Genomic DNA, 17,955 nt, shown 5'->3' on the forward strand with positions numbered 1-17,955 from the left:
CAAACCAAAGATCTGTTAAAAAAAAAAGAAAGACAGGCTCATTAGAGCTTTATTTTATAAGCTACAGGATTTTAAACAATTTCAGGCGTTCTTAAGTCTATTTTTCAAAAAAAAAAAAAGCATTTGCTAGAGGAAATTCTTACCTGGGACTTAAGTGGGAAACTTTAATTAGCTGTGTATATTCTGATCTCAGATTCTGTGTTAGAAGTAATTACATCATGCCCTCCGGTGCTGTGAAACGAGCTCTCGCTAACTTATTAGGGAATAAATGACTGAAAGAACAAATGTGGTAAATTTTATAGGCGGTAAGAGAAGTTAAACACCCAAGATTTCAAAGTGGACATGGAAACAGCACAGAGGCTCCAGAGACACAAAATGAATCTGAAAAGCGCAGGCAAAGGAGAGGGATTTCTGAGTTGGGTTCTGAGGTGGTGGTTGGGGAGGGAGACCAAGGCAAAAAACAAAGAAGGTGAGATACTTGTTCTCAAATGTTCATCGGGTATGAAGATTGGGAACAAGAGTGAAATGATCCTAGGACAATGCTGGTAAGCCTGTTAGAAATACGGAAGGCCAGCGCTTCCAGAAACCGCCCGGCTGCTCTTGACCCACACATCAGGGAACACTCAAGATTTATCTAAACTGTCAGGGGAAGGGCCGTGGCCTGTATCTCTCGACATCTGTGGGAAGATGTTCCTGAAGTAAGAGTCCAAAACCATGCGTCCAACAGAGGAGTGAGGAGGTGGTCAAGACCTACCAGCCGTGGAGGTGGATGCAGAACAGGAAATGGAGTCAGGACCAGAGAAGGCACCTTGGGCAAAGTTCCCAGCAAGCTCCTGCTCCCGACCTGCTGCCCACTCAGCAGCTGGAACCACCTGAGCATCATTTGTAGGCTCTGTCCCATCTCAGTCTCAGGGACCCAGGGAGCTGGTAAGTAAGTAGCCCAAAGTCTACTGAGCGAATTATCCAGTCCTCTTGTCACCTGCTGCTTTTCATAACTTCAGCTCTGCCTTATTTCTGGAATTAAGCCCTTGCTTCCTGGCCCACTTCCAATCATCAGGTTCCCAGATCGGCCCTCCCCGCCCAAGTCCCTCCGTATAATTTTCCAGGTTAGAACAGAGCTGCATCTTGATTGGCTATGAAGTGGTCCTGGGAGAGCGCCCTCTGCTGGAACTTTGAGATCTTTCTCCGGATTCCCAGGTGGATATCCAGCCTGAAGTCCTGTGTTTTCTAGTCTCAGATGCCCTGTGGCTAGGGATCCGCCCCTCTTAGAGCCCCAGCAAATTACCTCCTGCAGGAATTCTCAAACACCCATTACTAGTCTCAGCTGATCCCAGCACCTCAACCAGGCCACCCAGGAGCTAAGAGGCTCTCAACTAAGGGAACTTTCCCCTCAGGACAGTCTGTATCATTTGCCTGGAGGCTTGGTCTCCCCTCGGAGTCATACCTAAGTCAGCCACCGACCAGATTTCTCTTCCTGCCTCAGAGTGAGACAGCCAATAGGAGAGGCAAGGAGAAGCCTTGGAGGAAGGCTGGAAGGCAGGCAGATCCCAAGGAAGAAGGAGGAAGCACTTGGCTGAACAGTGAGGTGTCGCTTTCTTCATCTGATCTGGGTTATAGCTGTTAACTCTTCATCCCCAACCTGCCTGCTTCCCCAACAACCCTGAAATCAACCTTGCTTAAGCATGGTTGTATTTGCAATCCAAACCAACCTCTGGGGATAATGAGTTTCAGGTGTAAATTAACCCCCTTTATGTACAAAGAAGGAGCTCATTGACTCCTGGTTGATACTTACAAGGATTAACAAGGATTTACTAATTTGGAAATAGTTTCATCTGCTGCAGTATCTCCTGATAAGTTGTTGTTTAGTTACTAAGTCCTGTCCAATTCTATTGCAGTCCCATGGATTGTTGCCTACTGGGCTCCTCTGTATTCCTTTTTCTAGGAAAAGGAGTACATCAAAGCTGTATATTGTCACCCTGCTTATTTAACTTCTATGCAGAGTACATCATGAGAAATGCTGGGCTGGATGAAGCACAAACTGGAATCAAGATTGCTTGGAGAAATATCAATAACCTCAGATATGCAGATGACACCACCCTTATGGCAGAAAGTGAAGAAGAACTGAAGAACTTCTTGAAGAAAGTGAAAGAGGAGAGTGAAAAAGTTGGCTTAAAACTCAACATCCAGAAAAACTAAGATCATGGCATCTGGTCCCATCACTTTATGGCAAATAGATGGAGAAACAGTGGAAACAGTGGCAGACTTTATTTTTCTGGGCTCCAAAATCACTGCAGATGATGACTGTGGCCATGAAATTAAAAGGCACTTATTCCTTGGAAGAAAAGTTATGACCAACCCAGGCAGCATATTAAAAAGCAGAGCTATTACTTTGCCAACAAAGGTCTGTCTAGTCAAGGCTATGGTTTTTCCAGTAGTCATGTATGGATGTGAGAGTCGAACTATAAAGAAAGCTGAGTGCCGAAGAATTGATGCTTTTGAACTGTGGTGTTGGAGAAGACTCTTAAGAGTCCTTTGGACTCAAGGAGATTCAACCAGTCCATTCTAAAGACAATCAGTCCTAAATATTTATTGAAGTACTGATGTTGAAGCTGAAACTCCAATACTTTGGCTATCTGATGTGAAGAGCTGACTTATTTGAAAAGACCCTGATGCTGGAAAAGATTGAAGGTGGGAGGAGAAGGGGACGATAGAGGATAAGATGGTTGGGTGGCATCACTGACTCAATGGGCATGAGTTTGAGTAAACTCTGGGAGTTGGTGATGGACAGGGAGGCCTGGAGTGCTGCAGTCCATGGGGTCGCAGAGAGTCAGACACGACTGAGTGACTGAACTGAACTGAACTGAACTGAGGCTCCTCTGTCCATGGGATTTCCCAGGCAGGAATACTAGAGTGTGTTTCCATTTCCTTCTCCAGGAAATTTTCCTGACCCAGGGTCAAGCCTGCATCTCCTGTGTTGACGCAGGAAGATATAGTAGACAGGAGGTGAAAGGGAAGCTGAAAGACATTAATCTGTCCTACCTGCAGCTCCAATTCTTTGCCGTGCTGTGTGATCTGAGTTTCAAACTTCTACCTCATATCAATATTGGAGAAGGCAATGGCAATCCACTCCAGTATTCTTGCCTGAAGAATCCCATGGATGGAGGAGCCTGGTAGGGTATAGTCCTTGGGGTGCTATGAGTTGGACACAACTGAGCAACTTCACTTTCACTTTTCACTTTCACGCATTGGAGAAGGAAATGGCAACCCACTCCAGTATTCTTGCCTGGAGAATCCCAGGGACAGAGGAGCCTGGTGGGCTGCCGTCTATGGGGTCGCACAGAGTCGGACATGACTGAAGCGACTTAGCAGCAGCAGCATATCAATATAATGCCTTGACCTGGAAAGAATTTAAAGGGCCCCACCAGGTAACATGAAATATAAGATGGCAGCCACTTCAGAAGAGGCTGAATAAAGTGTAGAGACATCTTGTATCATTCAGGGTGGCCATGCACAGTTTTGTAGGTTGTGTACTGTTCAACCCTAGGGATCATCATTTACTTCCATAATCATCACAGATTTATGGATTTATTATGTGAATATTCCAGCAAATGTCCTGAGAAAAGGAGACTCTGAGCTCGTGGTAGGACTGCATGTGTCCCTCTTCCTGAGCTTCCAGTTCACTGTGTGGGGCCATCTCTGGCAGTCAGATGAGGTCCTAAGACTCTGAGCTCCTTCTGGGCCTTGCTCTTCCCCCTGTCCTCCCATTATGCTGTCTTCTTCCCTCTTTTCCAAGACTCTAACCTCCCTAAGTCATAACTAAATAAAGTTTATGAACATTTTTGAATTGTCTTTAATGCCTAGGCACTGGGCTAAGTAACCTCACATGTATTTTCTCATGTGATTTCAACTGAACCTAATTAATTTCATTTTTTTAAATTTATTTTTGGCTGCACTGGGTCATCATTGCTTTGTGAGGGCTTTCTCTGGTTGTGGTTTTCGGGCTTCTTGTTGGGATACCCTTCTCTTGTTGCAGAGCGTGGGCTCTAGGGTGCACACGCTTAGTTTCCCTGTGGCATGTGGGACTGTACTGGGTCAGGGCTCAAAACTGTGTTCCCCGTATTGGCAGACAGATTCTTACCCACTGGCCCACCAGGAGGTCCTGAACCTAATGAACTTCTTCTCACTGTACATTTCTAAAATCCCCAGGTCACACAGCTAGTAGATGACACCAGAAATCCAGGCCTGTATTCATCAAACTTGGTGCTTATACCAGCAAGCAACTGTCTGTTGCAATGTGATTCCATTTTTATTTGTTAAGTCTAGGTTTCTTTTTACAATGAATCATGGGCTACACAAAGGAATCAGGCAAAAGTTCATCATAAATAAAATAATCTTTTCCTGTATAGGTCATTATATAGTATTGGGTAGAGTTTTTTTTTTTTAATTTTAATAAAAAAATTAAAAGTTCATGTGATACAGATAGGTATTTTTTAAAAAAGAAAAAAATAATAATGATGTGCTACATTTTGATTTTTGAATTCTCCTCAAAACTCCTTCAGCACAAAAGTTCTCAGGGAAAATTTTTTCTTCAGAAAAGAAGTAAAACTTTAAAACAAATAGAACTTCAGGCTCTCCTTTTCTGTAATACATAATAGGTCTACCCACTAGGCATTTGAAACAAACACTACTCCTTCTTCAACTGTTTTCTCAGAGGAAAATCTTGATGTTCAATTGAAAGACAGCATTTACAGGGTAGACACTAGAGTCTTATTCATCTCCTGATTCTGTGACATCACTGTATCTCCAACAGTTAGAAGATGTCACCTGTTTTAAATGTTAACATTTAGATGATCTTTGATTTGGAAATAGTAAACATGATTTTTAAAAAACACGTATTTTATGTGCAACTTTCAAACAATATTTTCTTTTCCTTATGAAAACCATGTATAACTACTAATAAAAAAAGATATCTAAGAGCATTAAAAAAAGAGGGTGGTGTCTCTATCCAAGATAACAAATGGATTATGTTATATGCATAGTTTTGAAATAGTGTTTTTACTACTATATTGTGTCAGACCTGCTAAAAATGGCTTTATAAGTCATTTCAAATATTCACCTTTTGGAATATTCAGTTCAGTTCAGTTCAGTTGCTCAGTCATGTCTGACTCTGCGACACCATGAATCGCAGCACGCCAGGCCTCCCTGTCCATCACCAACTCCTGGAGTTCACTCAGACTCAAGTCCATCGAGTCAGTGATGCCATCCAGCTATCTCATCCTCTGTCGTCCCCTTCTCCTCCTGCCCCCAATCCCTCCCAGCATCAGAGTCTTTTCCAATGAGTCAACTCTTCGCATGAGGTAGCCAAACTCCAAAGCTGGAGTTTCAGCTTCAGCATCATTCCCTCCAAAGAAATCCCAGGGCTGATCTCCTTCAGAATGGACTGGTTGAATCTCCTTGCAGTCCAAGGGACTCTCAACAGTCTTCTCCAACACCACAGTTCAAAAGCATCAATTCTCTGGCACTCAGCTTTCTTCACAGTCCAACTCTCACATCCATACATGACCACTGGAAAAACCATAGCCTTGACTAGACGGACCTTTGTTGGCAAAGTAATGTCTCTGATTTTCAATATGTTATCTAGGTTGGTCATAACTTTTCTTCCAAGGAGTAAGCGTCTTTTAATTTCATGGCTGCAGTCACCATCTACAGTGATTTTGGAATATTATTCCACCATAAAAAGGAAAGAAATTGGGTCATTTGTAGTAATGTAATTGAAACTAAAGTCTTACAGAGTGAAGTTGAAAAGAGAAAAACAAACATCACACGTTAACACACATGTGAGGATTCCCTGGTGGCTCAGTAGTAAAGAATCCACCTGCCAATTCAAGAGACACAGGTTTGATCCCTCTGTTGGGAAGATACCCTGGAGAAGGAATGGTGACCCTCTGCAGTATTCTTGCCTGGGAAATCCTATGGTCTGAGAAGCCTGGCAGGCTGTAGTCCATGACATTATAAAGAGTCAGGCATGACTTAGCAACTGAACAACAGCACATGAGTATGGAACCTAGAAAAATGGTACTGATGACTCTAGCTGCAGGGCAGGAATAGAGATGCAGACATAGAGAATGAACATATGGACACAGGGGTGAGAAGGGGAGGGTGGGACGGACTGAGAGAGTAGCATTGACATATATACACTCCCGGGTGTAAGACAGCTAGCAGCAAGCTGCTGTACAGCACAGGGAGCTCAGCTCGATGCTCTGTGATGACCTAGAGCCGTGGGATGGGAGGAGTGGGGGGAGGGTCAAGAAGGAGGGGATATATGTATGCATATAGCTGATTCATGTTGTACAGCAGAAAGTAACACATTATAAAGCAATTATACTCCAATAAAAATATAAAATAAATAATACGATCCCCCAGAATTTACCTTTCACTTTGGCTTTGATGATCCTAATTATAGCCAGCTTTTCACATCATTAATTTCCACTCTTTTTATTTCCTTCCTCCTTTTATCCCATCTTTCCATAGTTCTGTCTTTGGGATTGAAGCTTTGAGTGGCAGACATTGCTAGATGTCTATCTGTTAACCATTCTTCCTGCCTTCGTTTCTTCAGGGCAGCAAAGTGCTCAACTAAAAACCCTTGCTTCTCCAGACTCTTTAAAAGACAGGTGACACAGCCCTGAGATGATGTGAGTGGTGGTCCGCTGGGGGCATCAAAGGGGGCCTCCCGCCTGGGATGTAGAAGTGACACAGCTGTGGCCCCGGGGGAGGCAAAGAGCAAAAGAACAAGAGCCTCCCCCTTCCAACTGAAACAGGAAGACAGAAGAAGAGCCTAGGCCTCAGAAGTATCACCCAAACCACCCTAGCAGCCCTGGCTGCCTATTCTTGGACTATTGGTTGAGTGAAATCCAGAAACCTCTATCTGTGAACTTCTTTCTGTTAAGTTCTCTGTTGATTTGCACCAAATGTAAACACTGCTACCCCTTGAGACAACAATGATATGTCTTGCCATCTTTTTCTGCTTCCTTAAAAAAATTTTTTGGAATATAGTTGCTTTACAATGTTGTGTTAGTTTCTGCTGTACAACAACCTGAATCAGCTTTATGTATACATATATCCCCTCCCTCTTAAGCCTTTCCCCACCATCCCCGCCATCTCACCCCTCTGCTGTTGCTAAGTCGCTTCAGTCATGTCCGACTCTGTGCGACCCCAGAGACGGCAGCCCACCAGGCTCCTCCATCCATGGGATTTTCCAGGCAAGAGTACTGGAGTGGGGTGCCATTGCCTTCTCCATCTCACCCCTCTAGGTAATCACAAAGCACCGTTTTTGTACTGCTGAAAGCAGTATTTTCAGACATGGAGAAAGCTCATGGAAATGGAGAGTTGGAATGAGGAGGCCTGGTGACCACTTAATTTCCCAGTTACTTCCTGAGTCACTCAGAGTGAATCACTGTGTAAACAGGTGTATGAATCATCTATTTCTGTACCACACTGAACCACAAGCTTGGGCTATGGTTGACATGTTGATTATCCCATAATTTCTGTGGGTTGGGAGTCCAGGCGTGGCTCACATGGGCCGTCCACTCTAGGGTTTCATCAGGCTACAATCCAGGTGGTGACCAAGGCTGAGGTTTCTTTTGAAGATTGGACTGTGGAAGAATCCCCTTTCAAGCCCACGTGGTCCTTGGCAATCTAGTGAATTTTAATCCCAGGTGACACTGCATATTGAACTGGTCAGAAGTGAATTGCCTACACTCAGTAGGAGAGATATACTAACAGTGTGAATACCAGGAGGTGGGGTATCAAAGGGAGAAGAGTGGAATCACTTTGCTCTATGCCTGAAACTAACACAATATTGTAAATCAACTGTAATGTCATTTCTTTTTTTAATTTTGTTTGGCCAAATTGCACAACAAGCAAGATCTTAGTTCCCCAACCAGAGATAGAACCCATGCCCCCTGCAGTGAAAGCACAGTGCCCTAACCACTGGACAACCATGGAATAGATAATAACTTTTAAAATAATAGAAACTAATAAATGTTATTTATTCCATTATTTATTCCCTATAGTTCCATTTAAAAAGGGAGAAGAGTGTGAAATGATGTGGGTGAATATGATGATTAACATTCCAAAGGCTATGGTTTGCATCCATGTTCTTTTCTGAGGAGGTAAGGAAAATGGAACTTCTGACATCTTTCTTCATCTCCTAATCACTCTCCAACTGGTTTCAAAGTCCTCCTGGAGTTAGCTATGTGTGCTAAGTCGCTTCAGTCGTGTCTGAAGGCAAGAATACTGGAGTGGGTTGATATGTCCTCCTCCAAGGGATCTTCCTGACCCACGGATGGAACCCAAGTCTCACACCTTCTGCATTGTCAGATGGGTTCTTTACCACTACTGCCACCATAGACGTTACCAATCAAAGGATGTATTTAACATTTAGTACTCCTTCAGAATCTTGAGTACTGGTCCAAACCACTGGGAATTGTGTCTTTTAAAAAATTCAACTTCTCATTTGTTTGATTCTAAAATTGAGAACTTATCCTTTGTAATTTGAGACGAAAAGATATTCCATAAAGTATGCAACCATCAAATGTATTTTTTCTCCACACACTTAAAACGTGGCAGTTTCTAGAATATTTTTAGGAAAACAGTAGAATCCTTACTGAACATTTTATTCTACTTTTAAGATAGTAACTTTGGTATTCATAGTTAAATATGTCAAAAGTATGTGACTTGGGCTAAAATTTGTCTTTTGAATATCCTTTAACCTGATGACTTTAAAAAAAATGTGAACTCAAATCTTGCCAAGAAAAAATGATTCAACATTTATGTTGAATAAACTAATGACATTCAAGAGCATTTACAAAATAAATTGTTCACTGCTTATTATTCAATGGATTTTCATCTTGGCATGAAAAGACTTCTAATATTTGTGTAATTATTAGGCACATTATATAATTAAAAAGTTGTTAAACACTTATGTATAATGCTATTTAGATCATAACTATGTCAAATATATTTGTGGCAAAAGTATTGACTATAAAGTATTAATTGTAGCTCCCCACTGGTGGTAGGAACATAGGTGATTTTTCTTTCCATTTTCAATATTTTCCAAAGTTTCTATAACAAATGTATCATCTTGCACAATGGAGGAAAAATCATTTTTAAAAGAAAGGATTTGACTAAATCAATGACTTTCCTTTTTAAATTATTTGTTTTAGCAGCAAAACTCTTTTTTTGAAAGAAATTCTTAGAGGTCACCCAAATATGTAAATCTGAGAAGAGTGATGATTGTGTTTTGGAGGTATTCTTTATTGTTTCTGGATTCCATAACATCTGAGGGTTCTTGAGAACACATTTGAAAACCACTAGACTAGTTTCTAGAATTCCTTAAAGCAGGCTGTGCTGGTAATAGGAGCCAGAGACCTGTGGAAAGAATACTGAATACTGGCCCCGAGTAGGACTTCTTATGGGACCTCTGAGCCTTCTTCTCTCCCTTTTAAGATGCATTTATCATCTGCCCTTGGACATTTTAGTACCTGGCACGTATAGGAGCTCAGTCATCACACTGCAATCATTCTATAAGCTCTGTGATGTAATTCCATGTAATTCACTCTATAGTCCCTTCCACTTCAGTTCCTTCTTTTTCTCTCCCCACCCTTAAAAAAATATTTACTTTTGGCTGTGCTGGGTCTTCATTGCTGTGCACAGGCTTTCTCTAGTTGCAGTATGTGGGCTTACTTGCCCCGCAGCATGTGGAATCTTCCCAGGCCAGGGATCGAATCTGTGTCTCCTGCATGGCAGGCAGATTCTTAACCACTGGATCACCAGAGAAGTCTTCCTTGGCTTCTTCTCCAGGCCACTTTTGCTTCTGTTACACTGAATTTCCCCAGGTTCTAGTATTCATGATATTCTCTCAAACTGGAAAAGCCCTTTCTCCTCTGAGCTGTTGAGTCTAGTTTTTGTTTTCCTAAGGCCCAGCTCAAATACCACTTGCTTTAAAAAGCCTTCCATGACTCTCATGTGTGGTAGAATCTCCATCATCTGTGCCTTGTGATACTTTATTCCATTTGCCTCATGGTATGCTAATTCATGTGTTTACATCTTGTTACGTCTTAGCTGCACCCATCAATGGGGCACGGGTCGTAATTATTTTTGTGTTCCTAGTGTTACACATTGTATTTGATAAATAGGGGGAACCCATCAATAGAAAATAGTGACCACAAGCAGTAAACAATAATATAAACACTTCACTGCACTGACTTAAGATTATTAGCGGTTGCAAACAGAGGAATCCACATTTTTTGAGTCTACTGATAAATGTGGAATCAGAGTATGTCTTTGAATGGATGGAATTCTTACTGTTAGGAACAGGGAAGGACCTGGCAGTGGAATATGCCAACACAGGTAAGACGCAGAAGTACGAGAGTGCTCTTGAGTCCTGAAGGTGGGCAGGAGTCCCACCCTTTGGAAACACACCTCAAGCCAATCCAGCAAGTGATTTTTTCCCACAAGATGTCAAAATGTAAATCACTGGGGAATGAGAATCTATTTTCAGTTAATTTGTTAAACTTATCTGTCCAATACTGAACAAAACTATTACTTTCCCAAATGGTTTAAATAGATGGGTTGATACTGATTCACAAAACTGTTGAAAGTCAGAGTAGCACCCACGTGCATGAGAAATATGGCTTTTTATATTCTTATGCTAACTCTAACTCTGAGCCTCCTTGTCAACTGGCTGGAGAGAAATTCCATCCTGAACTGGATCAAAAGTCCCAGGTCAAACACCAGGGACACCTAATCAGTGATACCCTCTGGAACTGGCTAAGAATCTTCTCATCCTAATTCCTGTGGTCTGCTCTTGTTTAGTGCTTCTCCTGTTTCCATTGTGTGTGGGGCTCAGAATCCTTGCTGAGACTGAAGCTCTTCTCTCTCAGTTGGAGGCACTCTGATGTCTTGTCACCCCAAGAGAGCAAATTCAGGCCCTCAACAGATTGAATAATGATCCCTTCCCACATTAAGGAGGACAACCCGGTTTACTCAGTTTACTGATTCAAATGCTGATCTCATCCAGACACAGGTTCACAGACACACCCAGAATATGGGTTGTGTTGAACCACTTATCTGGGCACCCTGTGGCCCTGTTGAGGCCTAAGAGTAACTATCAGGTCAATATATGATAATTTATGATTGAAACTCAGCTTCCAGGACTTCCCTGGTGGTCCAGTGGTTAAGACTCTGTCTTTCCAAAGCAGGGGCTCGGTTTCGATCCCTGGTTGAGGAACTAAGATCGTACTTGCTGCGTGGCATGGTCCAAAATTTTTTTAATCAAAAAACAAAAAAAGAAATCCAGCTTTCTATTACATTAGAACTTACAAAAACTCAGCTTCTCTTTGGGGCCATGTAGCATTTCCCATGTGAACCTCTTTAGACTGTAGAATTCAACAGAGTAAATCTCAATCTAGTGAGGGCCTGAACAAAAAAAAAAGGCAAGGACTTCCCTGGTAGTCTGGTGGTTAAGACTTCACCTTCCAGGGCAGGGAGGGTGGGTTCGATCCCTGGTTAGGGAAGCTAAGATCCCACATGATTCAAGGCTAAAAAACCAAAACATAAAACAGAAGCAATATTGTAACAAATTCAGTAAATGCTTTAAAAATGATCCATGTCAAAAAAATATTTTTTAAAAAAAGGGCAAAGGAAGGGAGAATTTGTTCCCTCTACTTAATGATCTCTGAGCTGGGACATTGGGTCTTTGACATCCTGAGGCTTGGCGCTGTGGAATACACTTGGTTGAAGACTGTCCAGAAGAACACAGTGGCTTGGATTCTTTGAAGATCAGCTTCAGGAAAAGCTACCTGATACTGTCTGGCTTCCCAAGACGTGTATTCCTTGCTCCTCTTGGCCCCCATGGAAACCCCAGAGAATTGAGATTTTCCTGCTTGTCGAGGAAGAGATGTGGCTAGGAGGAAGAGAAACAAGTCCAGTGATGGAACACATCATGAAGATGAGCTCCGGGGAACACGGTGACTACATAAGTTCCAGTTGGCTGAGGCCCCTTGGAGGTTGTGCCAGATTCTCTGTCACTTGGCAGCAGAGTCCTTGTCAGCTGCTCAGGCTGAGGTCCCAAACTGGGTCTGCTTCCTTCAAGCTCTGCAAGTTTGGCTTGGGTGTCTTTGCTGGGTAGGGCGTGGCCCTGTGGATAGTCAAAGTGTTACTGAACCCAGGACTAGCTGCTCAGCCCTCAAAAAAAAAAAAGGTCAGATTGGTGGAAAGGAAAGCTTGCTTTATTTTGGATGCTGGCAACTGGAGAGTGTGGGACAGATGTCTGTCCAAAGACTGACTGCCCACGCCTCCTCCATAATCAGTGGGCAAGAGTTTTTATAGCTGGAGGGAGGGGGCTACACGCAGGAATAGCACAGTCAGCTCTGACCATCATCTTGAAATTGGTCATTGGTGGTCTGACCAGCATCATCCTGATTGTTTTAAGTACAGTTAATCTTCAGTTCCAAGGTTGATCAGTTTCCATTTCCTTGAGGCCAATCCTTGGAACTTCGGCAACTTTTGTCATGGCTAGAGACTGGTCACCATGTAGTTAACTTCTTCCACTTGGTGGGGGTTTCAGTATCTATAAGACAGCTCATGGGATATGGCTCAGAATAGTATATACAGCCCTTGAGAAGGAATTAAATATTCTTAACTATTCTTAATGACATTATTACTATTTGATCTTTGATTATTTTTTTCTGCATTTTCTCACTTCTCTGATTAAACTTTGAATCTTTGGCTGAAGTTTTACCACAGATGAAAGGCAGGCTGAGGACACTGTGGGGAGAGGGGCAAGGACCCTGGGGTCCTGCTCGGTTTCAAAAGTGGGAGTCCCAGTACCTGCTTTGTGATGCATCCACCGTAGGGACTTGATATGAGCACAGGTGTATCTGGCCAGGCTGTGGTTCATAAGGAGAGGTGGCTCACAGCACAGGTAGGGGGCTGGCGGGGTGCCCAGTATATGGGAACAGACTTCCAACAAAAATAGTTCTTAAGTAATCTGTCTCTAGTTACAGCCTATGGACACACGGCAGCAAAGGCCCAGATAGAAGCCTGGACAAGTCCGGAGAAAATAATGACATTTTATTATGAGACCAGAGATCAATAACACAAACGCATAGACTGGACAGGTTTAGCCCATCCTGTAGCCCGGTATTTCCTGGAGGGAGTCAAACCTTGCCAGGTGAATGAACTCTCCCATTTGGAGAAGTAGATTCCTAGGCACTGTCAATCCAATACCCTCTTTTCTTCTCCACTGGAGACTTCAGATCCTCCTCCTGGATCCACACCAGTTCAAGAGTCAGGCCCTGAGTTGGGAAGTTAACCCCCAGGGTGGCACATAGCAGTAAGCAGAACACACTCCAGGAGCAGCTGGAATGCATTTGATTGCCTGCCACTGGGCCTGGCATTTGAAAGGTACTTCATCAGTTTCCCTGTGACCTTTAGAGCCAAGTGTTACTCTGATTTCCAGAAAACTGGAGGAAAACAGACAGGATCTTCTTTGAAATATGGATGGCAATTTTTCTCAAAGAAGTTGATGAGGTTTCTCCTGCTCTCTCACATCTCAAGACAGCACAACTGGATTATAGAGTTAAGATGGTCCTGAGCGTGAGAAGGTTCCCATTCACTCCCTTTTAGAAGATGAGCAAACTGACCAAGGGAGACTGATGTTTCCATGAAGTGAGAGTCTCTATGGTGATAAACAGTTTTGTTATTACCGACAACACAGAGAAATGGTTCTTTTCCCAAAGATCTAGGGATCTGCCCAGGTTCACATAATGTCAGGCCTTTCCCCTCCTGGAGTTTGTAGTCTAAGACTGGATAAGAGAGGCAAATTGTCAACTCACACATCCTCATTCATGGTGATTGTGGAAGGGATTATAAGAATGCTGCAGCCTTGGGAGAATATCTTAATTCATTTGGGCTTCTATAACAAGATACATGGTGGCTTATAAACAACAGAAATTCATTCCTCACAGTTATGGAGGCTGGGAAGTCCAAGACTGAGGTGCCAGCAGATTCAGTGTCTGGTGACAACCGGCTTCCTAGTTAATAGAAGATGGTCTTCCCTTTGTGGGGTCTCTTTCATAAGGGCACTAGCTAATCCATTCATAGGGGTTCTGCTTTCATGACCCAATCACCTCCCAGAGACCTTACCTCCAAGTACTATCACTTTGGGGGTTAGGTCTCAACCTATATGGATTTGGTAGGGGGACTGTGTATATTCAGTCCATAGCAGAGAGTATAAGGGAGTTCAGAAAAGAAGTAAAGAAGTGGATTTTAGCACCAACAATTTCTGATTAATAGAAGAATTGAAAAACTGCAGTTTTCATTAACTTCCATGCTGTTTGGTTATATGGTTTTGACCTCGTGGATTATTTGAAATTTATAATAGCTTTGGGGAAAATGATACCTTCACATAAAAATGATTCCAGAATAGATTGCTCATCAAAATCACAGCCTGAGGGCATCAGAATCCCCTGGAATGCTTGTTGAAATGCAGATTCCAGGACTGGACCCACATCTACTTAGTCAGAATCACAAGCAGGGGCCCAGAGGACTCTATTTTAAATGAGCTCTCTGAGAGACTCTTACGCCCATCAATGTTTGAGAACCCCTGCCAAAACCCTGAATTAGGAGCAAGCCCAGGCAGTTTTGAACTTTCCTGCCCTTGAAGAAAAAAAAAATTAAGTCAACAGAAAAAAGAACATGGTAGTATCACAGGTTTCTTGAACTTTCTTTCATAGAGAACTGTTTGTATGTGAGCTGTAACCAGACCCACAAGGAGAAGGGTTAACTCAAACCCGCAGAGCAAGTTGAATGAGATCAACAGTCTTTGCCAAACCCTAACTGAGCAGACCTGCCATGAATAACTTGAGCATTTTAAAGGTCCCACAGCACAGCCAGGATCTCCAGCCAGCTCAGAAAGCCTTTCCAATGTCAGTGTCACCTTTTGTTGAAAAAAGTTGCCTGTCAGTGTTCCCTTCTAAATGAAAAACATTATTTACAAAATGCTAAGGAAATTCTAATACCAAAATATGTGTTCCTGCTATGTTGTTGAGAGGTTTGGGCAACATTTCCAGTGTAAGAAGTCTCCTAAAACATTTTCATGATAACATCTAAAATCCAAAATATTGTTTTGAGGAAATTTTCTCATTTGATAGTTGGACACAATGAGAAAAACCAGAAGTATAAAAAGACACATTGCTGCTGCTGCTGCTAAGTCGCTTCAGTCGTGTCCGACTCTGTGTGACCCCACAGACGGCAGCCCACCAGGCTCCCCCGTCCCTGGGATTCTCCAGGCAAGAACACTGGAGTGGGTTGCCATTTCCTTCTCCAATGCATGAAAGGAAAAGTCAAAGTGAAGTCACTTGGTCGTGTCCGACTCTGTGCGACCCAGGCGAGAGTACTGGAGTGGGGTGCCATTGCCTTCTCCAAAAAAGACTCATTATGATGCTATTATTTTGGATCATATCCTCTCTTTGTTAATAAATTAAAAAGAAAATTAAGAAATAAAACTATATTGAGGGTAGCTTTTCTACATCAGAAAATTTACTAACTGATCTTCCATAATTGTGAGTGACATTACTATATTCATATTTTCAAGAATTTAGACCTCATAGGGAATCCTGAATAATTAACCTTCATGGATGTACTGCTGCTGCTGCTGCTGCTGCTGCTGCTAAGTCGCTTCAGTCATGTCCGACTCTGTGCGACCCCATAGACGGCAGCCCACCAGGCTCCCCCGTCCCTGGGATTCTCCAGGCAGGAACACTGGAGTGGGTTGCCATTTCCTTCTCCAATGCATGAAAGTGAAAAGTGAAAGGGAAATCTCTCAGTCGTGTCCGACCCTTAGTGACCCCATGGACTGCAGCCTACCAGGCTCCTCCGTCCATGGGATTTTCCAGGCAAGAGTACTGGAGTGGGGTGCCATTGCCTTCTCTGCATGGAAGTACTATTTAACATCATTTTGTCACCACGAACTTCATGAATCACCCAGGGAGTTCTTATCTGTTTGTTCTGTTTTGCTAGTCAAGCCAATGCCTGAGTCCCACCCCCAGGTTCTAGTTTCATGGGCCTGGAGTGGGGCTCAGGTGTTTACCATATGCAATCAGTGTTGAAACACCCATTTACAGCCAATACAACAGAGTTTTCTTAAGTTATTTGCAGGAGATAAATTCTCAAAAATGTAGGTGATTTATATTCTCAATAATACAAAGGTTTCTATAATTAAGATAGAATTTTCTACTTTTAATTTTGTTATAGAGACAAGCCAATAATTGTTCTATGCATCCCGTAGTTATATAATCTAAGTCATGGGGTGGGGGTATATCTGAGCCTAATTTTTTTTTTTTTTTTGGTAAGGGGGAGACTGTTTTTATTTATTTTTAATTTTATTATTTTCTTGTTGGAGTATAATTGCTTTACAATGTTGTGCTAGTTTCTGCTGTAGAACAATGTGAATCAGCTCTATGTATACACATATTCCCTCTTTCTTGAGCCTCCCTCCAACCACCCCATCCCAGCCCTCCAGGTCGTCACAAAGCACGGAGCTGGGCTCCCAGTGCTGTGCAGCAGCTTCCCACTAGCTCTCTGTTTTACACATGGCAGTGTAGATATGTCAGTGCTACTCCCCCAATTCACCCTTTTCTCTCTGATCCTAATGCTTAGTAAGTTTACTACAGTAACTTAATGGCCCCAAATTTGAGTGTCTCAGTCAAAAAGAAGTGTTATTTCTGAAGGCCTTCCTACATTAAGCCATGTCACACATACAGCTTTGATTATTTGTGTTTTAAGGCAAAGTAGTAGTTAGGTCGTTTCCTTGGTCAGGGCAGGTGGGTAGCGTCTGACATGATATCAGGATGCTCTGAATGTAGGTCAGGTGTAGGGAGGACCAAACAGAAGATGACTTCCTGTCAGTATTTGAGGCAATTCCTAAACTCCAGCCCCTGCCACGTGCATCTCACTTTCCTGCTGCTGCTGCGTCGCTTCAGTCGTGTCCGACTCTGTGCGACCCCATAGACGGCAGGCAACCAGGCTTCCCCTCCCTGGGATTCTCCAGGTCAGAACAGTACTTAATGACAACAAGCTGTTTCTTATCTCAGTGGCTTTGCCCAAGTTCTTCCTCTCTCTGGCATCCATTCCTACCTTCCTTCCTTACACCTCAAGATTCTATCATCTCATCAGGCTCTGCTCAGTCTCCACCTATCAGAAGCTGTTCCTGACACTAAGAGTTGTTCTATAATGAAACAAATAAAGCTTAACCTTTGGGGCCCCTCACTCACATGGGTCCCTTCCAAACCCCTGGGAGGGACCATGGAAATATTTTCATGTGGTCGTGTTTCTTAAATCTGCAGAAATAAGAGATTGTAACCATAATAGATTCAGACTGTCTATTTCAACTACGTCCCTGTCAAACTTTCTCTTGTATTAAGTCCTGCTGGAAAGACCATGAGCATTTTTGAGAACCAGGGTAAATGAACATTGAATTTGGAATACATGTAGTTTGGGTTTAGTGGAATAATATATTTACAAATAATATAATCAGTGATGTCAGTATAAGAATGGCATATCAGTTGGATTCAAAGAAATAGAATCAGTAGAAAATAATAACATAGACTGATGGTAGGTAATTGATAAATGAGAGATAGATGATACATAGATAGATATACAGATATAGATAATTGATAAATAGATGTATAAATAGACCTTTTAGTTTCACTGTCTGGAGAACCCTGCAAATATGATGATCAGTAAAAAAAAAAAAAAAAGTGTTGTAGAAGCATGCTACCGGCTGAATTGTGCCCTCCTCTCCAATTCATATGCTGAAGCCCTAACACAGAACCTCAGAATGTGACTGTATTCAGAGACAGTGTCTTTAAGAACTAGATTATGTTAAAAATG

The sequence above is a fragment of the Bos mutus genome, chromosome 13 (genome assembly GCF_027580195.1).
Source record: "Bos mutus isolate GX-2022 chromosome 13, NWIPB_WYAK_1.1, whole genome shotgun sequence".
NCBI lineage: Eukaryota > Metazoa > Chordata > Mammalia > Artiodactyla > Bovidae > Bos > Bos mutus.